We start from the raw sequence: 27,675 nt of genomic DNA on the forward strand, positions 1-27,675 counted from the left end.
TAAATGATTAAGCAACGGTCACTATCAAACCTATCTATAGCTCCGGATTCCAGGGAAAATTGAAAAAAAACCAAGCCCTTTTGGAAATAAACGTCGACCCAGGAACATTTTCCCTCTCGATAGAGATCTATAATGTGATAAAATGGATCCCTTCGAATTTAACATCAAGCCTTCGGATTAACAAATTATTGTTATGTGAACTTTACTGTCATTACTTTGGAAAATATCTTAAGTGTCTATATCATTTTATACATATGAAATATATACATTTTTCCATATACTGATATTTGGAGGTAGAATATTTTTTTTATTTTTATTTTCACTGGTGGTAGGGCTTTGTGCAAGCTCGTCTGCGTAGGTACCACCCATTCATCAGATATTCTATCGCAAAACAGCAGTACTCGGTATTGTTGTGTTCCAGTTTGAAGGGTGAGTGAGCCAGTGTAATTACAGGTACAAGGGACATAACATCTTAGTTTCCAAGATTGGTGGCACATTGGCGAAGTAAGCGATGGTTAACATTTCTTACAACGCCAATGTCTATGGGCGTTGTTGACCACTTACCATCAGGTGGCCCATATGCTCATCCGCATACCTATACTATAAAAAAAATGATGAGTAAATAGTACCCACCGAGACGGGCACATGGCCCTAAATAATAATAATAAGGAGATGTAGTCCTTTATTGTAGTTGCAACGGGATTTTTATGGGTCATTTATATAAGCAATGACTTCCATCTTATTATTATACCTCTTAGAACATATTTGTGTTCACGATGTTAATCTTGCAAAAGGTTGCAAGTTTAAGCCCGTCCAAGTACCTCTTGGCTTTCCGCGAGCTATTCTATTTGAAATTCATCTCATGTGCTCCAAGGTGAACGAAAACATCGTTCAGTGGATTAGATTTTCCTTCTCGTAAGATACATATATATATATATATATATATATATATATATATATATATATATATATATATATTTGCAATGCATAATGTTTTTTTATGTTTTGCGATAAGCTTAGGAATAGGAAATACCACACCTGATGTAGTATATAAGGAGGCATTACATTAATTGTGTATTTCCATTTATTTTTATTTACTAGAATAATAATAATTGCACTTATATCATAAATACGAAAGCTTGTGTCTGTTATAGTTATTTCTGAACGCATTAAGACAGCTAAAATATCAGAAAAAGATAAAATGAAATAAAAATCTTTGGTTGCATTACTGTTGATCGCTAGTAGCGAAATAGACTAGGTATATTGCTGTGCAACCTGTATTAAGCAAAAACAGTTTGTTTACTACTGTTGGCTGTAATCAATAGTCGACTGGCATCTATAATCAGTATCAAGTAAGACCAAAAGAATACATATTTACATGTTTCGTTTCTTTTAAGCACTAAATTCTATTTATAATCATTCACTCAGTAGCCATATTCCTTAGGAACTCCATCTCACTCGTGAAAATATATTGAAACTTACGGTGATATGCCATTTTGATACGTATATCTTTTAAATGTTCTACTTATTATAGACAATGTCGCATATCATTTTCAAATTCTCAATCATGTTTTGCGGTGTTTTGAAATTGTTCGTGTATACATTTATGATTAATAGTCGAATATATATCGATTAAATTTAATTGCATTATTAGTTAGCGTAATTTTTAAGTATTTATTTTATTTTTAAGTTTATTATATTTTTTTCTAATTGTTTTGACTTTAATATGTATTTCAGTATTGATAATATCGGGAGATCAAACGGTAAATGAATCTATTGAAAAGCTCCACTGTTCACACTATAATTTCTTTTGTCTTATCATTTTAACAAAATCACTTTCACATTATATTTATATTTGGTAGCGAATCTAGATAGTCAGATTTAAAAAAAAACTGACAGCTTTTATTACCGCCATCTATCACTACCGAGTAGTAACACATGTCATTATACAATAAATCCAAGCTCAGTCAATTTAAATGAAATGATCTGAAAAATTTTGTTCACTTCTTCGGAATTTGATCTTGTTAATTAATTATACATCTAATTGGCCGATATGCAATTAGCTCAATTATAACGACGTAATTAATTCGTCTTAAGACAATCATAGCAAGAACATTCCACCTAAAAATTAATGAATAATATCAAAGATATCGAAGTCGAGAGAAAATTACTTTCCGAGGAGAAATATAAATCGTAATAAGATTAGTACTTCTTAACTAACATTAAAAATGTGAAAATGGGTTTGTTTATTTGTTTGTTATGCTTTTACACCGTAACTACTCAATCGATCATCAAAAGTCACGTTGTCAGAGATACAGAAAAAAATTATAGGGTTTGACCCGTCTTCGCACACTCAAAATCTTAGGCAACAATGAATATCATATAAATTAACTCTTATTTCCTATGTAGGTTACTGTTTATGCGAATAACATAAATTTAAATTAGTATTTTCGCACTAAATTTTGTAATAAGCCGTTTAACCTGTTAATCCTTTATAAATGATGAAATATTGCGATTACAAATTATACTTATGATATTATTTTAAAATCTTATAAATGCTAAAGTTTTTGTGTTTGCAAGTTACGCAATTATGCTTGAAAGTCAGGACTTATTTGTAAGTTGCAGCCTGTGAATGTCCCACTGCTGGGCTAAAGCCTCTTTTCCTTTTTTGAGGAGAAGGAGCTTATTCCACCATGGTGCTTCAATGCGGGTATACATATATGCTTCAATGCATATATGTAATGTATACCCACATGTGGCCGAATTTCAGTGAAATTAGACACAGGTTTCCTTACGATATTTTCCTTCATCACAAAGCACGAGATGAATTATAATCAACAAATTAAGCACATGAAAATTCGGTGGAGTTTGCCCGAGCTTGAACCCACTACCATCGGTTACCATCGGTTAGATTCACGCGTTCTAACCACTGGGCCATCTCGGCTATCACTTGTTATTTGTTATAAGTTATATTATAGTTATATATAAGGAACATAAATACTTTTTTAATTAAATAATAAAATTAGTCTTTGATTTTTACAAACATTCAAATAAACCAAACTTATCTCTGATATTAATTTCTATAAGTTATAATATCTGAAATTTTAGAACGACTCGACTTTAACCCTCAGATTAAAAAATATCATTCTACAAAAAAGTACTTAGAAACTGGTTCTGACAGGTGACACCACAAACCTTTCTCGACTTGGCAGCCATATTAATTGGAAGAGTCATACTATGAGAGGAAAATATTCATAAAATGCATTCTAAATTTTAAATATTTTCATGTAAAATTTATTGTTTTTTTTAAATCATTATAAAAACTATAACGTATCTTAGTTGAGTAAAAATATATATAGTCTTAAGTAAAGTTCGTAAATTATATAAAGAGTATTTAATTTAATAAATGTACCTAATTTAAAACCGTGAATCCGATAATATGGGATCCGATAATGGGTTCAAACCCGGGCAAGCACCACTGAATTTTCATATATTTGTGTAAAACCTGCATGTGTCATATTTTACTGAAATTCTGCCACGTGTGTTTCACCAACCCGCATTTGTCGCAACGCAACACGCAACCCAAAACGTGGTAGAATAAGCTCCAAACTTTCTATAACTATTCTATAACTTGCATTTGCAATGCCATTAAATGTTTGTAAGAAGCACTGGAGTGATACCAAACGATATACATTTAAAACGAAATCCACAATCACTAAATCTTAATAGCGATCGAAATTTAAAAAAAATTGTTTGCACCGTCACTTTTTTCATTATTACGAGATATATTTTTACATATTTTTTTCTAAAAATATGTTTTTTTTTTTAATTTATTTTGGATGGCAAGCATAAAACAAGCAAATTATTATTAATTAAACCTTAAGTCAAATTGAAATAAATTAATATTATATTCACAAATGAAAATTGTAATTTTAAAAGAACCGAGGCTAGAAATCTTTTATCTCAACCGACTTCATAACTCCTGTCCAATGGCTAGTGCAGGTACGTTATCCTCCCCGGCAATTGTCTTTGTCCAACCAATTGTTGTCAATTTTTTTTTGGATCAGCAAGAAAGTCTATAAGATTTTATTGTATTTATTGTAATATATATAACCTTATACGGATAATTTTAATTAGTTATTATTATATTATTTATTTAAAGAAAGGGTCCATCAAATGATTTATATCAACGTTTTTCGTCAAATCCATTTAAATATCCCTTAAAATACCAACAGCGAAGTTTCTCGAAGTTTAAAGATTTAAAAGCGGCTTCAAGTGAAATTATTTGTTCACAAATTCGAGACAGACTCTAACCGATATTGAATAAGATACAAGTTCAGAACAAAACAGACTTGCTCGTTAAATATTACTAAGAACAAAAGTTATGCGAACTCGACGAAGTTAAATCTGTTTTTTTTAAACATGTTTTTAAGAAATATCGTTTTTGTTAAAGTTTATTCTAATGCAAAATTTCGAGAAGAATTATTTTTTAATGATTGCATCAAAGCTGTTATATTCTGTAGAAAAAAAAAGAAAAATAAATATATCGTGGTGACTTCTGCATCATCATATATATATTATTATTATTTTTACATTTTTCACACACGGCCATCTGATCCTAAATTAAGCTTGTACAGAGCTTGTACTATGGAAACCAGACAACTGATATACTACATATACTATTTTTCTTTTGTAAATATATACTTATATAGATAATTACACCCCGACTCAGGACAAACAGACATTTTCATGCACACAAATATATGTCCTGGGTGGGAATCCAACCCACAACCTTCGGCGTGAAAGGCAAGCATCCACCAACCACGCCAACCGGCTCGTCATAATAAAATTGAAGTAAATATGTTTTTTTTTTTGCAAAAGTAATGTCATTTGGTTTTTTTTTTCTTTTAATAGAGCTAAACTTTTTATTATATTTTATACTTCCATTTGTAAAATGTTGCCAGAATTTACACAATCTGTTCTGATTTTAAGGGAAACTGAGCAGTATAGGGTTTTGAGCAAGAGCAGATATTCTACCGCAAAATAGCAGTCTTTAGTTTTGTTGTGTTCCGGTCTGAAGGGTGAGTGAGCCAGTATAATTGCAGGCACAAGGGTTATAACATCTTAGTTCCCAGGTTATTGGTGCATTGTCGATGGTTAACATTTCTTTCAATGCCAATGTCTATGACCACATACCATCAGGTGGCCTATTCTAGAAAAAAAAGTCTGATTACAGAAAAGAGCAAAAGTTTGTCATTCAAATTTTTCTATAAGAATTTAGTATTTCTGTAAATTTAAATTTTATTAAAAAATATTTAAAACTAGACATGCTACATTTTTTAAGTTACAGTTTAGTCACCAGCGAATTTATTTCATATAAATCCTTTTTTTTTTTGTAAACTGGTACGATCCATAAGAGCCATATATAACTATTAACTTGTAACACAATACAAATATTCTTTCGAACAAAACATTTCTAAATATTCAATACATATAATTTTAAACATGTGTGACCTATAAATTAGACAGGAACATCTCATTTCGGTCTTGTGTCTGTTACGTTGACAGCAATAAATAGCCGGAAGACCCAGGTGCCAGATCTAAATACGACGTGACACATCAGTCACGTGTCATATATAGCTTACAAATACTTTATGTTATGTCACTCAATATATACTTCTATTATTTAATAGTTACTGGTTCTTAATAATGTTACTTCATGGATTGTGAATACAATGACGCAAAATAAGTTTAAAATTAGACGTAATTATATAATATTTAGATATATATTGTAATAGAATTTGCATTTAATAGACCGTAATGAAACGATAAAAAAACGACACTTTTTCGTGTAAAATGGCAACTTTTCTATAGTTTTAGTAAATAAAGCTTAATAATATTTAAGTTTGATTCTAGCTTCCGAATAACTTCGCTCGCGTGTAAGCGACACCCCGACAAACTGGTGGTAGGGCTTTGTGCAAGCTCGTCTGGGTAGGTACCACCCACTCATCAGATATTCTACCGCAAAACAGCAATACTTGATATTGTTGTGTTCCGGTTTGAAGGGTGAGTGAGCCAGTGTAATTACAGGCACAAGGGACATAAAATCTTAGTTCCCAAGGTTGGTGGCGCATTGGATATGTAAGCGATGGTTGACATTTCTTACAATGCCAATGTCTAAGAGCGTTGGTGACCACTTACCATCAGGTGGCCCATATGCTCGTCCGCCTTCCTTTTCTATAAAAAAAAAAAAAAAACCCTATGCAAAATTTTATAATAACTGTTTCAGTTATTAAGACGTGAAAACGTAACAAACGAACAAATAAATAATCAAACAAATAAACTCACTTTCGCGTTTATAATAGTAAGGATGACAGTTCTCACAACCGTTAAATCTATAAACATAATATTATCAATACATATTGTATTAAATGTAAAGCTACAATTACTTCGATTTTACCAATAAGTTGTTTTATCTAAGACGGGTCAAATGTGTTGGAGGCTCACAGGCTAGAAAGTGACTACCACCGCAGTTGGATACCTGCAACACTGGAGTGCTTGCAGTAACAGTAACAGCTTGTTAATGTCCCACTGCTGGGCTAAGGCCTACTCTCCCTTTTGAGGAGAAGGTTTGGAGCTTATTCTACCACGCTTTTCCAATGCGGGTTGGTAGAATACACATGTGACAGAATTTCAATGAAATTAGACACATGCAGGTTTCCTCACGATTTTTCCTTCACCGTCAAGCACGAGATGAATTATAAACACAAATTAAGCACATGAAAATTCAGTGGTGATTGCCCGGGTTTAAACCCACGATCATCGGTTAAGATTCACCCGTTCTAACCAGTAGGCCATCTCGGCTCATACCAATACATTGTATCGCTGTATCGGGAGTGATGGTAGATCGATTAATGTTTTTTATTAAGGAAACAAAGAGTACAATATAATATTAGTATAAAGAAACAGAACTACTTTTTTTGTGCTTGCAGTAGCCGGCTTTAATGAATGGCCTTTCATAAATATCATTTTAACAATTAAATACAATATTATGTCTTTTAAAATAATCAACGAATAATAATAGTTTTTTTAGTTTACTAAGGCTTTATACTGTATAACATAAAAGTAAATAAAAAAAATCTTGTATGAAAGGTATATTTCAAATGAATTATATTAAATTTTGTTTGAATTAGAAACAATCCGTTATTCACAATGTTTTTTCACATAAGATAAATAGCCTAAGTAAAAAAAAATATATAACTAATACCCATCATTACCGTCGCTCCGCTAAGTCCGAACATAATGAGCAAAAAGAACGGACGGATATAAAAAATAAAGTCTTACCTTCTAACGAAAACCTTGCAACATTTTGGCGACTATCACTGACACATTTTGTTATCTATGGCAGCGCACCTGAAAAAAAAAGATTTAGAGATTAAAAACGAGGCGCGTGCAACAGATCCAACATTCAGATTGCAGTCACACGTGACAAAAGAAACGATTCGTCGTTTTGGCGTCAGAAACGTTTTCTTAAACAAAAAAATCATAAAAGCAGTTTTACTTTGCGAATAAATTAAAAACGGACAACTCTCTACATTTGATAGATGATAAGCCTTAGTGTATTAGAAGCACTTCGTATAATTGAATTTTAAATTTACTCTTTTTGGGCCTTAGAAGTTTCACTTCGACAGTAAACATTAAACACTGACAGGCTGATTCTATACAAATGTAATAGAGTCGAAGAGTTTGTTTATTGCTGTGTTCCGGTTTGGAGAGTGAGTGAGCCAGTGTAATTACAGGCACAAGGGACATAACATCTTAGTTCCCAAGGTTGGTGGCGCATTGGTGATGTAAGCGATGGTTAACATTTCTTACATGCCAATGTCTACGAGCGTTGGTGACCACTTACCATCAGGTGTCCCATATGCTCGTCCGCCTTCCTAATCTATAAAAAAAAAAAAATTATATATAAGTTTTTCTAGGACAATGTTCCAAGGGAAGGTCATGTTCACATACAAAATGTAATTAATTATGTGAGGGTGATATATATCTTGTTTCCCCAGTGTATGGTCATGCCCTTCAAAGTGTTAGCAAGGATCTATTGGGCTGGGAAAATCTATTATTATTGCCGCGCTGGACAAAACCTTTCCTAATGATGCTAGAACAATCGTTAGGGAATTGGGAATATATTTTCATTATATATATTTCATTCTAAGATTATTAATTAGATATTTTCCTTTTAAAATCTACTGTTTCGTTTGCCGTCGTGATGACGAACAGACGGTATTACAATGTATGACGTAACGTGAGACAACGCACGGTGCGAAAGTAAAGAGCTTGATCGCTTTTGTTCGGGAAATTATTAATCTTAATAATGTGACTAACTTAATGTTACGTAAAACGGAGTAAAGGTATAATGCTTTTGCTATGTAATAAGAAAGGAGAACGTAAGTCAGTTACAGCCTGTAAATATTCCATTTCTGGATACATGTCCCCTTGCTCATTAACGCCTGGCCATGAGAAAGGGCGGCGCGAACGACGATGCGATGAGAACGGCATATTTGTTTTAGCCGCAAGACCCATCGCCGTTCGTATTACGCGACTATTCGCTGTAGCGAATTCCATGAACAGGCCGTTAAGGAGAGAGCTTAGAGCGTGGTGTTCTTTGCAGGTTGATAAAAAACATGTGGCAGAAATTGAACAAATGCAAGTTTTCTTTCACTGAGGAGCAAGATATGAATAATATTTGTATAATACTTATTAAGCATACGAAATTTTAATATTTCTCACAATGTATTTATATCACCTAATTTATTATGAGATAAAAACTCACACTGTCACTTATAAACGTTCTTAGCGGGTTTTTAGTTCAACACTGATTTAACTCGTTCTGTCATTATTAATTTGACATTCGAAAGAAGAAGACACAGCATTGTTTTATTAATACCCGCTAAATAACGCTTAAAAATAAAGCTAGTACATTTAAAAAAAATACCAATTGATTATATAATTTAAAATCATTTTCAAATTAAATCAAAAATTTGTCGTATTAATTTTAAATTGAACTAGTACATAACTAGTTTCGTGGTTTTCAGCAAAACCACAATACATGCTTTACAAACATGACGACTTATATGTATGTACATTAACTATTATTACATTATTATTATGACATACGTATTTGATTATAACTAAAACAAAATTACATGAAATATAAATCAATTTTCATTTATTTAATTTTTGTGTTGAGTTTGTAAATATTATTTGAACTAACGATAAGTTTCGTAACAAAAGATTTTATTTTAAATACTTTATTCATTAAAATTTTAAGATCATGTCCACTTTCTTGACGGTAGGGCTTTGTGCTAGCCTGTCTGGGTAGGTACTCACATTCTACAGCTAATCAACAATACTTGTGACAGTGTAACAGGCACAAGGGGCATCTTAGTTCCAAGGTTGTAAGTAATGGTTAATATTTCTTGCAGCGGCATTGTCTACAACTTTTGGCAAGAGGGCATAATATAATAATAATATGTTTGAATGTAACAGATATAGAAATCTTCACCAATTAATAAAAACAAAGAAGAATGACCAAAAGTGGTTCAAATAGCCACCACTAACGACACTTATGTTGCCTTATAGTCCACTAAACAGAGTGTAACTTTCACTAAGAGAAAAGCTGTCAGTAAAAAGTTTTAACTATATGAAAAATAATAATAGTTCAAGCGTCTTTTTTCCATTTTAATTTTGTTCATGTAGCCACTCTTTATGAGGCGTTAATGATGATTCATCGAAAACCCCGCGAAATTTGACGATAACCCTATATTTATTCCTTTCGCACTTAGCAAATAATGCGCTAGAGCACTAACGCAATCCGTTTTTATTTGAAAACCTAGAGTAGTACCAGGTATTCAGGTATCTGGTACTACTTGAAACACGTGCTGTGTATTCTTTCTTCCGGGCCTTTGATCAAAATCGATTACAGTAAAAACCAAGCGTCATGACATAACATACGTAGTTTAGTACAAAATGTGCGATGGACAGAATTATATTAACGACATTTTTCGCATAAAAAAATGTCAAAAAACATGACTGTTCATTCGGTTATAACTTTTTACTGACTGTATATGTTTTGTTGCGGTGTGGTTATGACTCAGTATATTAGTAGACTATTTTATTACAAAGGTCTCGTATTGGTGGACATTTGGAGCAAGGTAGATGCATTTTTGGTCATTCTCATTTAACAGTAACAGTAACAGCATGTAAATGTCCCATTGCTGGGCTAAGGCATCCTCTCCCTTTTTGAGGAGAAGGTTTGGAGCTTATACCACCACGCTGTTCAAATGCGGATTGGTGGATACACATGTTCATCGGTTAAGATTCATACGTTCTTACCACTGGGCTATCTCGACTTACTCGAATGACTGTGTCGTTCTCATTTACAATAAATTTATTATTTTCAGTGATAAAAATCAATTTAATCATTTGGAAATAAAGAAATATTTAATTATTATTTGACTTTTGTTCGATGTGAATACTAAAACCGAATTTTAAATTAATTTTATTTATAATTTATTAATGAAATCTATAAAGCTTCATAAGTCCGTGACAGAGTGACGGTAACATGTGGTTTAATCATATTATTATTTACATGTTGAACTTTATATTAGCAAATTAATTATGATAATGCAAACGTGTTATGAAAACGTTGAGCCTAAACAGTTTGAGAACGCTGTTCTATTTTCAAATAAAATTACAATTCTTATTTAAGTCGCAAGGAGGTTAATTGAAGGATGAATTAATTAAAAAAAAGTGCTTATGCTACTTATTACAGAGAAAAGTTTCACTTCTCTCTTGCGTCAAAAGATTTTACTCAATTGTTATCTATACTTATATTATAAATGCGAAAATAACTCTGTCTGCTTAGTACTCGGCACGACGTCTAAATCTAAGAGTCTGCATCATAGAAGGCACGATCAAGATGAGGCATATTATGAGTCCTTAGGTTGTCACTAATTTTACAAAAAGCTACATCACCATTTTTATTTTTCCAGACATTGACATGGCTACTAAGGCTGCCACGGTAGCAAGCGCAAGCGATCCCGTGGCGCTCCCCGTTAAGCGGAAAGGGTACCGCTGGTTTTTTAGTGGGTATACCTATGTTCGGGGTGCACTCGGCGCCTTGGACACCGGTGACCCCCGCATACTCCCCCACTGTTCCCGTGGGGGAAAAGCGTAACGCGTTTTTCCAGCGATAAAAAAAAGGCTACTAAGGCTGCCACGGTAGCATGCGCAAGCAATCCCGTGGCGCTCCTCGTTAAGACGGAAACGTGTAATGTATTTTTCCAGCGTTAAAAAAAGAAAATAAGACTTTTAGAGCTGACAGGAGTCTAATAAAATACGTTAACGATAATTTTTATTATCACGTGACTGACTATATTTATCCTTTTTTTTTCTTATGAAAATCATATATATATCTCTCTCTCTATCCTACAATATTTTTATCATACAAAATTACACACGCATGACGGAAATGTAGGTAACATTAATTCTTTCCTTATTAATAAACCATCAATGGTATCGCGTGAGAAAATCAATTATATCGAACAATATAATTCCCAGGGTTACTATAATATAAATCCATCTTCCCTTAGCATTATTCAATTCATAGACATTAATCTGTTTACCTTCCTCTATTCCCAACGTTCCTTGACAAAGGGTTACCTGTGGTGATATATAGAATAAAAATTCGGCTGATATGGATTGAAATTATTGAAATTGATTTATACAAAAGAATCAAATGATTAAAAGCGGAGACGTAATTTAAATATTTTCATTTTATTTTGACGAGCCGGTTGGCGTGGTTGGTAAGCTTGCCTTTCACGCCGAAGGTTGTGGGTTCGATTCTCACCCAGGACAGACATTTGTGTGCATGAACATGTCTGTTTGTCCCGAGTCTGGGTGTAATTATCTATATAAGTATGTATTTACAAAAGAAAAGTAGTATATGTAGTATATCAGTTGTCTGGTTTCCATAGCACAAGCTTTGTACAAGCTTAATTTGGGATCAGATGGCCGTGTGTGAATATTGTCCCAAGATATTATTATTATTATTATTATTATCCAAACGAAATAAAATCTTATAAAGTACAGTTGGGAAACTCCTTTGCCACAACAACAGATTGGTAAAAAAAAACGCGCGCTAATTTCAAGCCGCCATTTTGTTAGTGGACAGAAAGATAAATTGTGATTTGTGATTTGTTAAATGTGTTTCAATTGTGTTATTTGGATTTTGAAGAGTAATTGAGTAATTTACAAAAAAATTTATGATTTGCTGTTCTATTTTTATAAAGACGAATTCGTAGTTTTTATAAAATCAATTTCACTTCTTTTTTTTTTTTATATTCGCCGGGAGGACAAATGACTCTACTGGATGCTAAATATACATATTGATAAAAATTTAACGCTAACTTTAACTAAAAATATACTGAGTCAATATACCTAACTTATATCGGAAGATACAGCGCGTTTTGGAACAGGTTTAGTATACAATGTTACTATATAAATAGCTGCGCTTCGTGACGTCACAAGCATGAATTTCATGTTCTTGTAGCATATATTTGCCCTATTTTTTTTAAAGGATCCATTTAGTCGGTTGATTGTTATTAAGTAATGAAAACTATACAAAAACTATATTTAATGAATACATGACTTAAATTAAACTTATATATAGGCGGACGGGAAAATGGGTAATCACGCTCGTTGATATTGGCGCAGTAAGAAATATTAACCGTTCCTAACATCGCCAATGTGCCACCAACTTTTTGAACTTCTTTTTGAGCTCCCTCACCCTTCAAACCGGTACACTACTATATAAATATTGCAGTTTGGCGGTAGAATATCTGATGAGTGGATGGTTTCAGTCCCACGGGCTTGCACAAAGCCCTACCATCAAATCACTTATATCATAATATTGTAAGTAAATATGGTAATTTAATTTATCATATAACTTTTATCATTTATTACACCTCTTTACCTCTCGAACGAAATATTTCAATGCTTTTATATATATATCGAAATTGCAGTAAGTACAATGTTTATGCAATCGATAATAATTCATATTAACAGATAGATAAAAACAAGTTTACATATTAAATGTATTCCTATTAAGTTCATTCGTGTAATTAAAATATTTTGCTCTGATATTAATATATTAACGATACAAATATTTATTTTTTCGATTTAGGCCCTAAAGCTTATCAGGGCAGGCTAATAAGGTCACTTTGAATTGTCATGTTACAGTATTGAATTAAATGTTAAGCTACCGGTTAGGAATGTACATTCTACCGAGAATAACCGGCAAGAAAATCAGTAGGTACTATATTTCACCCTTTTAATTACAGTCAATGATATGAAATATATGCATATCCTGCTTGGAAATCAACAAATACAAACACTAAACTTTTTTATCATTAATATAATGATGTGTTGAGTAATATGCCTTATTTATCAGTTTTTTTACAGGAAAAAAATTATTAATAGGCAACAACATTCCGTGTTCAGCCTAAGAAACCGTAAATGTAAAACCATAGTTTATGTAGCTGGATATTTTTCGGTCTCAGATTACCATTCCATCGAATCATGTTTATATTCAATGTGACGTCTATAGTCGTATTTATACTGTCCCAATGTTCAATGTTATATGTAATAATAGGTAACAAAATAAAACGATGCTTTTCTTCTAATTTTCATACCAGTCCTTCTAGTTAGAACTCTAAGAAATTCATTTAATCTACGAGTACATACTGTTCATTTATTCCAATCACTTTTAGGTTTGTCATTATTTAAAATTTAAATAGATACATATATAGATAAATTAATTTACTGACAAACGATATTAATTATGTGTAAATTTTTAAAGAGAAAAGTTAATCACAAGGGGCAGCCACTCGTAATGTGTTGTGGGCTAATACCACAAATATGGACTTTCATTTATTCATTCTTTGTTAGACACATTAATAAAAGCTGGTTAAAAAGGGAAATGGGACTTATTTAAACATTTGAGATCAATGAACCATATCCTTTCCTTTTTCTAAAGGACACAAACACATACACACTCAAAGCTGAACACTAATTATTATATCCGCACTGAAACTGACAATTACAAAAAAGCAGATTAAAAATAGAACACCTCGAATTCCGCGCCAAAACTAAAAACTTCGCCGAAACTTTACCCACATTTCAATTCAAACTAAGAAAACGAAATATAAAAATATTTATCGTGAAAAAAAAAAACGTTTTCTTTATATACTTTAGTATTGATAATTATTCTTCTTTTTTTTTCGGAAATGTGAGAAAAGCGGGCAGTTTTTTTTTTACTTTTTTGACACTTACTGTAGTGCGCGCGCCTAACACAACGGTACTGGGTTCTTCCGACTCATTTGATTATTCGTTCGCTAAAATCTAAAAAAAGATAGGACACTCATGCGCGAGACTTGTGAGCGTAGGTTAGAAGAATCATAATAAAATGGTGGGTGAAGTGGTAAAAATAACGATTATAAAATTAATTTAAATTTGATGAATATTAAGTCTAATTTATACATGCAAATTTTTTACATTTATTTACATAAGAATCATTAACATAATGGTATTAAATATATACAAATAAAAATTAATAAAATAGCCGTTTTAAATTTTTATTTTTATACATAATTTCATGACCGCATAATGGCCAGCTAGAACTCATCCATTCGGTTAAGGATACCACAGATGTACTATGAGTTCGAATGATTATACGAATGAAAATATGTATCTGTTATTTGATAATTTCTATATTTGAATAAAAGAAAATGAAAAAATTTTAATCATACATAAATCGATGTAATTACAAACATTCAACAACCTTTATAAAACCATCACTAAAACAGTTAATAATCCTGGCTAAAAAAAACATAAATACTTCTCTTTACAAGGGTTGCCTGGAAGGAATCACTGTAAGTGATAAGGCCGCCTTTGCATACTATATGTACTACTTGTTCTTTTATATGTTTGTAAATTGTGTGCAATAAAGGATTAATACATAAATGAAACAACTTTTTACTGGTGGTAGAGCTTTGTGTAAGCTCGTCTGGGTAGGTACCACCCACTCATCAGGTGTTCTACTGCAAAATAGCAGTACATGGTATTGTTGTGTTCCGGTTTGAAGGGTGAGTGAGTCAATGTAATTACAGGCACAAGGGACATAACATCTTAGTTCCCAAGGTTGGTGGCGCATTGGTGATGTAAGCGCTGGTTAACATTTCTTACAACGCCATTGTCTATGGGCGTTGGTGACCACTTACCGTCAGGTGTCCCATATGCTCGTCCGCCTTCCTATTCTATAAAAAATAAAAAATAATCTTTCCTGACACCAGTAAGCTGCCTAGCAATATTCAATGATCTTGAAAATAGAGAGCAATATAAAAACTATAATAGCCACCAATTTAGAAAAATTAAATGACATTAGAAACATTAATATAGCGTAATTTTGTGGATACTCTTAACAGCGGGGGCATAAAAGTTTTACAGCCACTTATTTATATATCACGATCGTAATGTTTCTTGGCACGTGCTTGGCATCGACCACGGCGTGGACAGATGTGTATAGAGAAAAAAATAAGACCGTTATGCAAACATTGCATTGGTTCCGTTTGATTATGCTATTAAATTCTATTAAACTAATACCTGCTAGCTTCAATGATAAGTAAATTTTACGTATCCAATAACAACTTATTGGTTTTTTCATGACGTAATCAACTCTAACATCCATTAAATTTTATTAGCGTACATATTATCGTTCGTGTTATTAAGACAAAGTTTTGAACTTATAATATTGCCTAATATCTCACTAAACCGTGTGGTATACTTAGGACTGTATAAAAACCACTGTATCTTGAGCTGTGGAAATTATGTAGATATTTATTATTTATTGAAACTGCCCAGTTTAAAGCACACTTACATTTGTAGTAATACGAACATAAGTGTGATTTAAATAACAAATAATGCCGATTAATTAATATATAAGTATAGCAAAATTAATAAAATGACAATAAATATGAGTGAAACAGTAATATTTGGCCCATGTTTGTTATTAAGCAAATAACGCACAGCCCGTGAATTCAAGACAATGATCTCTTATGACCTTTTAAAAGAGATTGAAACTTATTCCACGACGCCACTGTAGATTGACGGATAAAAATTTATACATCTTTTACTGAATTTGAAATCGCTATTTTCAACTAGATCATATATGTATTTTTCATAGTGCAGACATTATAAATAAAACGTTTGCCTTTGATAAAGCTAAGTGTTAATAAAAGCTATTTTGAATAAATTATAATTCGAATATGAATTTTAATTTCAATGAAGTGAATCCATATTAAAATACTTTGTATTTGTATTTGTACCGGTTGTACGGAATCCCAGTCACATGTGTAAGTTCAAACATTGCATATACATAACATGCAGGCGACAAATAAAAGACATGACATGTACACAAGTGTTATCATGATCAACTACATCAGAATTGCTATTTAATGTTTATTATTAAATCATTAAATTGACTATTTTATTGGTCTATTTGTAAGCATAGATCTGGAGAACCATGTTAAAAAAAACTACACAACAAAAATAAACTTATTGAAAATTTTAATATTTATAAACTGCCTACTCATTCTGAACGTGATGATGTAATCCAAATGTATATGACGTATTTCATAAATAATATTCTGTGGAAAATTCTTTACCTTTCTGTTAGTAAAATCGTTCAGGAAGATAACCTAATGTCGCAACGATTTGGCAAGCCATACGCTCCAGTGTTTATTTGTGGAGAGAGCGGGTTAAGGGCGACTTCTATTTCAACCAACCGCTAAAGTAGGTAATCGAGGTTGAAGCACGCCTTGTTTAATTTGAACGTACCATTAGAGTAAGTGATTTACCGTCAATTTTTGAAACACTGGTTAAAGTAAGATTCACTAATACGTCTAAATACTGGACGCTCATTGGTCGCTGATCACGTCATCGTCTACCAATGACTGCAAATTAAAATCACATTCATTAATGTAACCTTAAGATTCAAATGTGTTCTTTATTCAAAACATAGCTTCTTATCTATACATATAATTTAAATTGAAGTATATGTGATATTATAATTTGATGTGTAAACATCTTAGCACTCGGTAAACGGTAGGGATTAACTAAGACTTCGACTGTCAGACGTGTAAGCGTAGTTTCGTAGTTTGTTAGATGACGTTAGCGTAAAATTTTATCACATCATTATATAACACACATCAATTCTCTTATTCATCGAGTTCATCAAGTACCTTGGCAATAACACTTTTTTTTTAAACTTAACAGTGTAACAAACGAATATAATTATTATTAGTTTTCCCGGAGTAAACCCGGCACACGTTGTTCTGATTGTGTACTTTATATACCAAGTGCTTAAGTTATGGTAGTTTTGTACATCGATTCAACGGTATATTAATTGATGTGTGCTCATGTTGTGTGCTCTTTCTACGAAATAAAAAATGCTACATTAATATAACAGCACAATTGAGAATATCTTTCTTATTGAAGTTGGCTAAAATATTGCGCTTTAAAATATAGACATCTAAACAGGTTTCAGAGAAAAAAAGGCGGTGAATTTCCTTCGCCGTTTCTACTCAGATCTGAAGCAATTCTTCCGAAACGGCTCATGAATTTTCGATAATCAATAAACGAGTGGAACGCTTCTAAATTATAGTCTTTTTAAATATGCTAACCTATACAATTTAACAGATTTTAAATTCGGTAATATAATAAGTTTTACAAGTGTATAAAGAATTAAAATCACTACATTTTTATTTCCATATTGAGATAAAAATTTTAAAAAGGTTCACTTGACGCACTTAGCAGTTTTTTTCTCTCGTTTGGGAGCCAGATACATTATATCCATCTACATCCTGTATAACGAGATTTTTTTTTATATAAAAAAGTAAAATTCTACCTTAACGATCCTTTTTGACGCCTAACATTAATGAATAAAATGCCACTTACCGGTTACGCAAAAGGGAACGACCCTTCGTCCTACATGTGCTCGCGAACCTGCCTTTTGTTGCTTATTATATAATACTTACAATACTTTATGGACTAATTTTGATCAATACGTTGATCAAAGTTACAATTTTTACATCAGATCTACTACAACTACAGTATGTACAATAATGAATTAATTTCTTCACTAAATAATCTATAACCAGTCTAAATTATTCGCCATAAATGACATTGTAAAAATTGTATAATATATAATTAATTGAGTGTCCATAAGTATAATGGGGTATTTTTACATACACATAAAAGACAAGGTCCGTATCCGTCCGTAACAGCCTGTGAATGTCCCACTGCTGGGCTAAAGGCCTCCTCTCCTCTTTTTGAGGAGAAGGTTTGGAGCTTATTCCACCACGCTGCTCCAATGCGGGTTAGTAGAATTCACATGTGGCAGAATTTCAGTGAAATTAGACACATGCAGGTTTCCTCACGATGTTTTCCTTCACCGTAAAGCACGAGATGAATTATAATCACAAATTAAGCACATGAAAATTCAGTGGTGCTTGCCCGGGTTTGAACCCACGATCATCGGTTAAGATTCACGCGTTCTTACCACAGGGCCATCTCGGCTTCTCAAGACAAGGTATTTTCAAAGACAAGGTATTTTGAATATTTTGATAACCTTTTTTGTGTTGTATTATACTTTAACTCTAATTGCTTGTATCGAATAGCTATTATATACCTGAATAATGTCCTCCAGACTGATTTCGGCCACGGCGGTCAATCTCAAGAGAGATTAGCCAACTGCGTAGGAGATAGGTGCACTCTCTCTTCCCTCACTCTCAAAATCCGATGGGACGGCAATCTGACATGACCGGAAAGAGTTCATACCTGAATATTACTATATTAAAATCCGGCTCGAAGGACCAAAAAATCAAATATTTTTAAAAGTCAAAATATAATATAGTATTATACGTATGAAACTACTATTATTTTTAAAAGCGATCAATAATGAGGCCGGTGAAGTGGCGAGTGATTTTAATGTATGTAATATAACAATTCTCTCCCACCGAAAACCAAAGTACTAGGTAATGTTGCGTAACATCGTAGAAAGTTGGTGTCGACTCCCCGCTTCGCATTAGTGTTGCTACATTAACTTACGATTAAATACACGATGATACCGTCCCAATGATGGATGCTGGCGTCATAACGGATCAGACATTTCACGTCATAATATGGTTATTTTTATGCAGTTATGATGTACCTATATGAGATGATTTGTACGATTGATGGATGGTTTTTCATCAATTTATTTCTAACCTGTGGTAGATTTACACTTAACAAATATTCTCTATAATTAAAATATAATTTAGTTTCAGCCAAGTTCCGGCTTTGTTGTTCTGATTAAGGCCTAAATCAAAAACAAAGCCAATTTGCTCAAAATAAATTATATTTTAATGATGCTGGTTTTTTTGGGGTTCTTATAAATAAATTCATTAATATTTATTATTGAGAACAAATAGAAGGAAGACAATCAAATAGTTTACTTAAAATAAGAAGCATAGTTTACAGACGTCATGTGCTGAGATATAGCCGAGATGGCCTAGTGGTTAGAATACGTGAATCTTAACCGATAATCGTGGGTTCAAGCCTGGGCAAGCACCACTAAATTTTCATGTGCTTAATTTGTGTTTATAATTCGTCTTGTGCTTGACGGTGAAGGAAAACATCGTGAGGAAACCTATGCAGGTTTCCTCAAGATGTTCAAAAAAAGCCAAATTTTTAATATTCGGAATGTTTTGAAAAAGTAGTTTTTATTGATTTTATTTGTTTAATTTATGTAATAGTGATTTTGTTTTTATTTTCTCTTTCTCTCTCTTTCTTAATTTTTTTTTTAAATTATTTTACTTATTTTTACGTCTTATTTCTTTTAATATTTCTCTTTAATATATGTTTAATTGAACATAGGAACTATTGTTGGGTAAATTTTATTAATGTTTCTTATTTTAATTTAAATATTATACAGTTTGTTTTCAAAATAGAGTTATTTATTACTCTGAAAGAAATCGTATCCTAAGTCGGAATCCAATTTATAATATCTAACCACAGCATGACTTAAGATAATGTTAAACAAAAGAATAAGTTCCATTGAGTCAAATTTATCTTCATTATCAAGGCAAATAAGCAACACTGTGAGGTAAAATTAACTAAAAAGGTTTTGAAAAATTCATAGTTTTGAATTACAACTTTTAGTAATCAATGAACTATCAACACTTTTATGAACATTCGTTTTTAAAAAAATAGAAACATAAATATGAAAGGTGTAAGCAGCTTACGAAATCAATTCGGTTTTACCGTATTTGTTAAATATTTCATCGGATTACATTTTTTACATCTGTTGTACGAAGTGCATTTCAATTATATATTTTTTAGTTTTCATGAAAACAAAAAATTGTATTTGTATTCCTATGCAGTTTATTTAAATTTATGACTTTACTGGCTTGTACTTATTGACTATAATAATTTTTCTTGTGCAGTTTTTTATATATAAAATAGGTAGGACTAGTGAATTGGGCCCGAAAGGTAATTTGTCAACACAGATCATAGACACCTTATAACACTTATAAATATATAAACCATTTGGGCCTTTGAACTGTACCAAAAAACTTTGAATGGATCAACCGCCCGTCTCATGACTCATCTGATGACAGGCGGTCTAATCCATTTATAACCTAAAGAGCACAACAGCTTTTATTCATTTCGATAAATAATTTATCTAGAATATTGGTGGAACAGTGAATTATTAACTTAAAAATATGCGTATACTATAATTGTTTTAGCTTCGAAGTAAATAACTATTTTATGCAAGATATTGTATAATCTAAATTAGATTTTATTCCAAGTGAAAACAATTTTTAGTTCGCCTTTCTAGTGTTTATCCTGAAGAACGTTACAAGTGAGGTAATGTGTTTGCGTTTGAAAAGGGCTAAAAGTTCCAAGAGAGTAACAAAACGCTATCGTTATATTTATTTAAGTAATGGTAGTTTTACGGTTTAACTTTGAAATTGCTTTTAAAGGTGAATGTAAGAACAAATAATGTATCTATATGGGTATATAAAGTCTTTCTATGGACCACATCAGCTGCTCATTACTATATATGATAGAATAAGTGACTGACATATCAAGGCACGGCTCAAACTACTGAAACTAGCACAATGGAAATTTGCATACACAGCTGGTTAGCACTAAGGATGTTTTTTTTAATGTAACCCCTAACATAGTAATGAATTTGGTTAATAGTGGTTTTTAGCAATTCAGAATTATAACGCGAGCGAAACCGCGAGTAAAGCGCTCCTCAAATTATACACTATAACAAAGTTTAACTTCGTTAATTTATTATTGAATATTAATTTACATGCTTTTTTTATAGCCGTTAGCTTCATAGATAGGATAGTGGATATATATATATATATATATATATATATATATATATATATATATATATATATATATATATATATATATATATATATAAGAGTAAAATAATAACCAAAATAGGTGGTGGTAGGGCTTTGCGCAAGCTTGTTTGGGTGTTCAGGGCGGGCCGTTCAACGATCGACGCCTTGAATGCCCTGAAGACTCGGACCACGGAAGCAGTGGCCCAGGGGCAAGTGGTCCTGGCGGTGTCGTTAGACGTTGCAAAAGCCTTTAACAGTCTCCCATTCGAGACAATCAGGGAGGCACTCCGATACCAAGGGGTGCCGATCTATCTGAGGAGACTGTTGGAGGCGCTCCAGAACAGGGAGGTCGTATGGGCAGGAGGCGACGGGAAGTTGATCCGGCGTCGGGTAGGCTGCGGCGTTCCACAGGTTTCGGTCCTCAGCCCAATTCTGTGGAACGTCGGCTTTGATTGGCTTCTGAAGGCACCCGTCCTTCCCGGTATGGGGGTGTTCTGTTACTCAGACGACATCCTCATTACCGCGACGGGGCGGGACTTTGGAGAGGCCCGCCTGGCCGAAGTTGGAACAACTTTGACCGTGGACCGAATGGAAATGCTGGGCCTGGGAGTCTCCATATCCAAAACGGAGGCTTTCCTTTTCCACGGTCCATGGGGAGGCCCCCTTCGGTGGGCGAGTATCACTTCGTGCAACTCGGCCCGAAGCTCATCAACACAGCTGCCGCCTTGGGTCGCCTCCTACCCAACGTGGGAGGACCGGAATCGCTATGTCGGCGCCTCTATGCTGGCGTAGTGAGGTCGATGGCACTGTACGGTGCCCCGATATGGGTCGATGCGCCCACTGCTCACAACCGGGCCCTCCTGCGGAGGCCGCAGAGGGTCATAGCGGTAAGAGCGATAAGAGGGTATCGTGCGGTGTCTTGGACAGCAGCTACGCTCCTCGCGGGCGATCCGCCCTGGGAACTCCAGGCGGAGGTGCTCGCAGAGGTGTAGCGCTTCCAGGCCGAGGCGAGAGACCGCGGCGACCGTCCAGGGTCGGCAGATGTCGGTCGGATCAGGGCTCTAGCCCAGCAAGCCCTGATAGCCCAATGGGAGGAAGATCTGAGGTCCCCCACAGCGGGCCTGGCAACAGTGGAGGCGGTACGTCCCCACTTAAGTCGCTGGGTCAAAAGAAAACGAGGCACGCTCTCGTTTAGGTTGACGCAGGTAATTACCGGACACGGCTGCTTCGGTAAGTACCTGCACAAGATAGCACGGCGGGAAATGTCACCTTCCTGCCACGAGTGTGGTGCGCCAACCGACACAATACACCCTGACGGAGTGTGCCGCGTGGGGACCCCAGAGGCTTTCTCTGGTGGCAGTTGTCGGCGGAGACCTCTCCTTGCCGAGCATTATCAACGCGATGCTCGGAAGCGATGAGTGTTGGTCGGAAATGGTCCTTCTGTGAAAATGTAATGTCGCAGAAGGAGGCCGCGGAGCGGGAGCGGGAAGAGGATGCCGCTGCAAACATGCTCCGCCGAAGAAGACTGGGGAGAAGAATGAGGCGCTATGCGCACCTTCTCCCTCCGCCGCAATAGGCGTCGCTGGGACTAGGGGGTTCTCAGTACCCTGGTAATCCCCCTAGATAATGGAGGCCTGCATACGCAAGCCGTCCGTCAGAGCGTCGCGGTAGCATGCGCAAGTGATCCCGTGGCGCTCCTCGTTATGACGGAAACGCGTAATGCGTTTTTCCAGCGTAAAAAAAAAGCTTGTCTGGGTAAGTACCACCCACTCATCAGGTATTCTACTGCAAAACAAAGTACTTGGTATTGTTGTGTTGCGGTTTGAAGGATGAATGAGCCAGTGTAATTACAGGCACAAGGGACATAACATTTTAGTTCGCAAAGTTGGTGGCGCATTGGCGATGTAAGCGATGGTTAACATTTCTTACAATGCCAATGTCTATGGGCGTTGGTGACCACTTGCCATCAGGTGGCCCATATGCTCGTCCGCCTACCTACATATAAAAAAGGTTGCTGAATGCAATGTTTAATACATACATTTTTTTAAGTAGGCACACAGAGTGTATAAGTTGTATATAAGTGAAATAAAATTTTCAAGGTAATAAAACAAAATCTTTTCTTTTGTGTGTTTTATTGACTACAGTACAGCTAAATTAATGTATTTGAAAACGCATCTCTAACCTAAAGAAAATATTGCTGTTAATAATTTTGGAACACACATACTGTCACATTTCTAATAAAAGCGTTTAAACAATTTTAATGACAATCTTATGTCAAGTATTTAGTCAACATAGGCTCAGATATAGTATCTGGCTATATAGTAATTAGTACCATGTCAAGTTGACATGTCAAATGTGTTACCTCTCACTGGCCTGAAAGCTATGTTTCACAAGCCTGATATTAATTACTCTAGAATTCTAACCCTTGACATCATGACAATACATTATATGGTCGTATGGTGATGGAATATAATTTAGGTGGTAACCAACGCCTTATATATAGACTGTTAATAATACATAAGCTGATTAATATATATTATACATTTATTGTTAACGAAATAGTGTGATTATATTTAATTTCATTGAAATCAAAATATTATATTGTAAATATAAAAAATTACACCAAAACACATAATCCTAGACAACCGTAAATTAATAAGTTTGGAGTTCCGATATGCTGCTTAGAAATAAATACATGCAAGCAAACACATAAAAAAATGCAAATCGAAATAATAAAAAATATACAATACCCAGTACGAAAAACACATTTGTAAATATATACATAATTTTTTTTCTTCATTGTACCAGTAGTTGGACGAGCATATGGGCCACCTTATGGTAAGTGGTCACCAACGACCATAACCATCGGCATTGTAAGAAATCTCTTATATCGCCAATGCGCCACCAACCTTGGGAACTAAGATGTCCCATGTGCCTGTAATTACACTGGCTCACTCAACCTTCAAACCGGAACACAACAATACCAAGTACTGTTGTTTTGGTGCAGAATATCTGAGGAGTGGGTGGTACTCACCCAAACGAGCTAGCACAAAGCCCTATCACCAGTAATATATATTATATTAAACGTATATTAATCAATCAAATATTAAAAAATACTTGATAAGACTCTTCATATAAACCTATCATAGTATCATGTTTTCCTGAATCATGATGAACACGTTAATAATAATGATTAAAAGGTAGTCTAAGTGTAATTATTAAAAAAATGAGTAAACGAATGTTTGATAAGTTTAAAGTTCAGTAGAGTTTTAATGACTCGTCTTAACTGTACGTGTGGATAGACGCTTTATTAAAGTTACGTCACCGTATGAGCTCAATCGCGTTGCTTAGCACCTCATATTGGCTCAATTCAAGCACCGTATCCAAGTCTTTACTTATATTATTTGGTTTGGCTACGGGTAAGGCTTTGTGCAAAAGCCTATCGTTATTTATTAGTAATTGCACTTTTCTTACTCAAGTTCTGGTTCGTAGTAACAGCCTGTAAATGTCCCACTGCTGGGCTAAGACCTCCTCTCCCTTTTTTGAGGAGAAGGTTTGGAGCTTATTCCACCACGCTGCTCCAATGCGGGTTGGTGGAAATTCTGGTTCGTGGTAAGCTATAAATATACTAAAACATTATAAATTTTGATGTCAAACGCATGAGAAAACTTTCATGATAATTAGACCTTATAGAGAACTAGGTATAATGTGTTATTTTTACTTAATATTAAGTCATAATAGCTCAGTGATAAGAAGACGTGAATCTTAACCAATGATTCCAATAAATCTACAAACAAAAATATTTTATTTACCAAATGAATATTTTTTTCTAAAGGATAATATGCTGTAACTTCTCAGATTAAATATAAAAAAATCTGTAAATACATGATGAATTTTCGTATATTACCAATGTTGTAACAAAATGTTGGCTTGGAATATTATTTGTGAGAAACAACGCGTATTATCGCGTGTACCCTTTAATATTTGAAAATGAAAACGCGATCTTTCGCGTAGAATTTCCTTTGTACATTCTTCGTCGAGACGGTAAATGTTAGCACAAAATAATTTTGTAACCACAAATGCATGCCTGCATCTATTCATACCATGCACACTCATGTGTTTAGGATGCATAAAATATTCAATATTTTTTTATATGAATTATGCTTATTTCTTTTTTTTGTCATGTATTCATTCGCACATATTTCTTTTAAATTTCTGTGGAATAACCATATCTACTTCTATTTAAAAGTCAGTCGCCTTTTTTTCAAATTTTTACAGTAGCAAATTCTAGTTATTTTGCTTTGTTTTATTAGGAGGGGTGGGGTATACCATATACATCCCGTTTAGTCTCATTTAAATTTGAAGATAAAATAATAATAATAATATCCTGGGACATTTTTCACTCACGGCCATCTGATCCCAAATTAAGCTTGTGCTATGGAAACCAAACAACGGATATACTACATATACAACTTTTCTTTTTTAAATACATACTTATATAGATAATTACACCCAGACTCAGGACAAACAGACATTTCATGCACACAAATGTCTGTCCTGGGTGGGAATCGAACCCACAACCTTCGGCATGCAAGTTCTACCAACCACGCCAACTGGCTCGTTAAAATACTATCCTTAAGAGCGAAAAAAATTTTTCTCAAAAAGCTCAAAAGATCGCTAAACATTTATATACTTGTTGAATATGTACTTAAGCATTTTATCGAATAAAACGATTTTTCAAAAAGCCTCTATTTACATATATATTCCTAAATACATACATAAAGTAACAAAAAATTAACAGCCTGTAAATGTCCCACTGCTGGGCTAAGGCCTCCTCTCCCTATTTGAGAAGGTTTGGAGCTTATTCCACCACGCTGCTCCAATGCGGATTGGTGGAATACACATGTGGCAGAATTTCGAAATTAGACACATGCAGGTTTCCTCACGATGTTTTCCTTCACCGAAAAGATGAATTATAAACAGAAATTAAGCACATGAAAATTCAGAGGTGCTTGCCCGGGTTCTAACCCACGTTTATCGGTTAAGATTCACGCGTTCGTACCACCGGGCCATCTCGACTTATAATATATAATACATACATATACTATATAAAATTCTAATAATATTTTAAGTTGAAATAATTTATAAAGAGCTAAAACAAAACGATTATTTATAATTTTTGCATGTTTGTATAAATTTCTGGTTAATTTTTTTATCTATTTATTATTTTCAATTGTTTTAAAATATAACATCCGTATGGAATTAATCAAATGTCCTTCAGACGTGGAATTTAATTAGGATTATAAGCCTTATTGTTCTCTATAATAATTCTAAACATTATTCAAGTAATTCAACACTTTCACAAAACCCATAAACGCTAATCTCTTAACTCGATTAAACCGCAAAATAGCGTTTCTAGATCCCCACGTACTGGTTACGGGTAACACACGCAATTACTTCTTCGCCCTTACCGTCTAATACATAAGATCTATTTCCCTATAAATACACAATCTGTACTATATAAATGACGTCATTAATCTCAATTTATATACCTTTGGTGTCGCTGTAATGTAAACATGCTTCAATCAAACGATCTAAGAGAGCAATTAACCGTATTTTATGACGGTGAATTCTCAATTCTTAACTAACAAGATTAATTAGAAAAGAGCCTATTTAGTATATAAAGGTGCTCGCTTTATTAATGACCGAAATGTTACATAAGCTTTAGTTGGAATTGGTACCACAATACACCAGGGGAAAACGAAGTCATATATATACGACTTTTCAAAAACGAAATTAATCGATTTATGACAATCAAGAAGTAAGTGTAACACTTTATTGAATAAAGCATTTGATATTGATTTGTCTTTCAAATTATTTGAATGCTTTGAGTAGAAATTAATTAGTTCGATAACCAGAGGGTGAGTAGTTACGTTTTGAAAACATCAAGGATTCCATTTGAATTACGATGTGAACGCAACGATTAAAATGAGACGCGAATATTTTAATACAATATTTAATAATAAAACGTATTCCAACCTCGTTTGACCGTCCTCTTATTAAAAGTCGCGATATCAAAATTCCTGATCATGCCAAAATAAATATCATAAATGTAAACAAACATATTTACAAATAAATATAATGTCTGCTA

General features: G+C 33.7%; 1 protein-coding gene across 1 annotated transcript in view; it reads right to left on the reverse strand.

Moving 5' to 3' along the window:
- Positions 1-14,451, reverse strand: part of LOC126773769 (RING finger protein nhl-1) — a 440,095-nt gene extending 425,644 nt beyond the window's left edge. Inside the window, exons 1-2 of the mRNA XM_050494910.1 lie at positions 14,395-14,451; positions 7,345-7,413 (exon numbers count right to left, since the gene is read on the reverse strand). The gene's annotated coding sequence lies outside the window, so the exon portion shown is untranslated. The remainder of the gene's footprint in view (positions 1-7,344; positions 7,414-14,394) is intronic.
- Between the last annotated feature and the right edge of the window lie 13,224 nt (positions 14,452-27,675).

The sequence above is a fragment of the Nymphalis io genome, chromosome 15, assembly GCF_905147045.1.
Source record: "Nymphalis io chromosome 15, ilAglIoxx1.1, whole genome shotgun sequence".
NCBI lineage: Eukaryota > Metazoa > Arthropoda > Insecta > Lepidoptera > Nymphalidae > Nymphalis > Nymphalis io.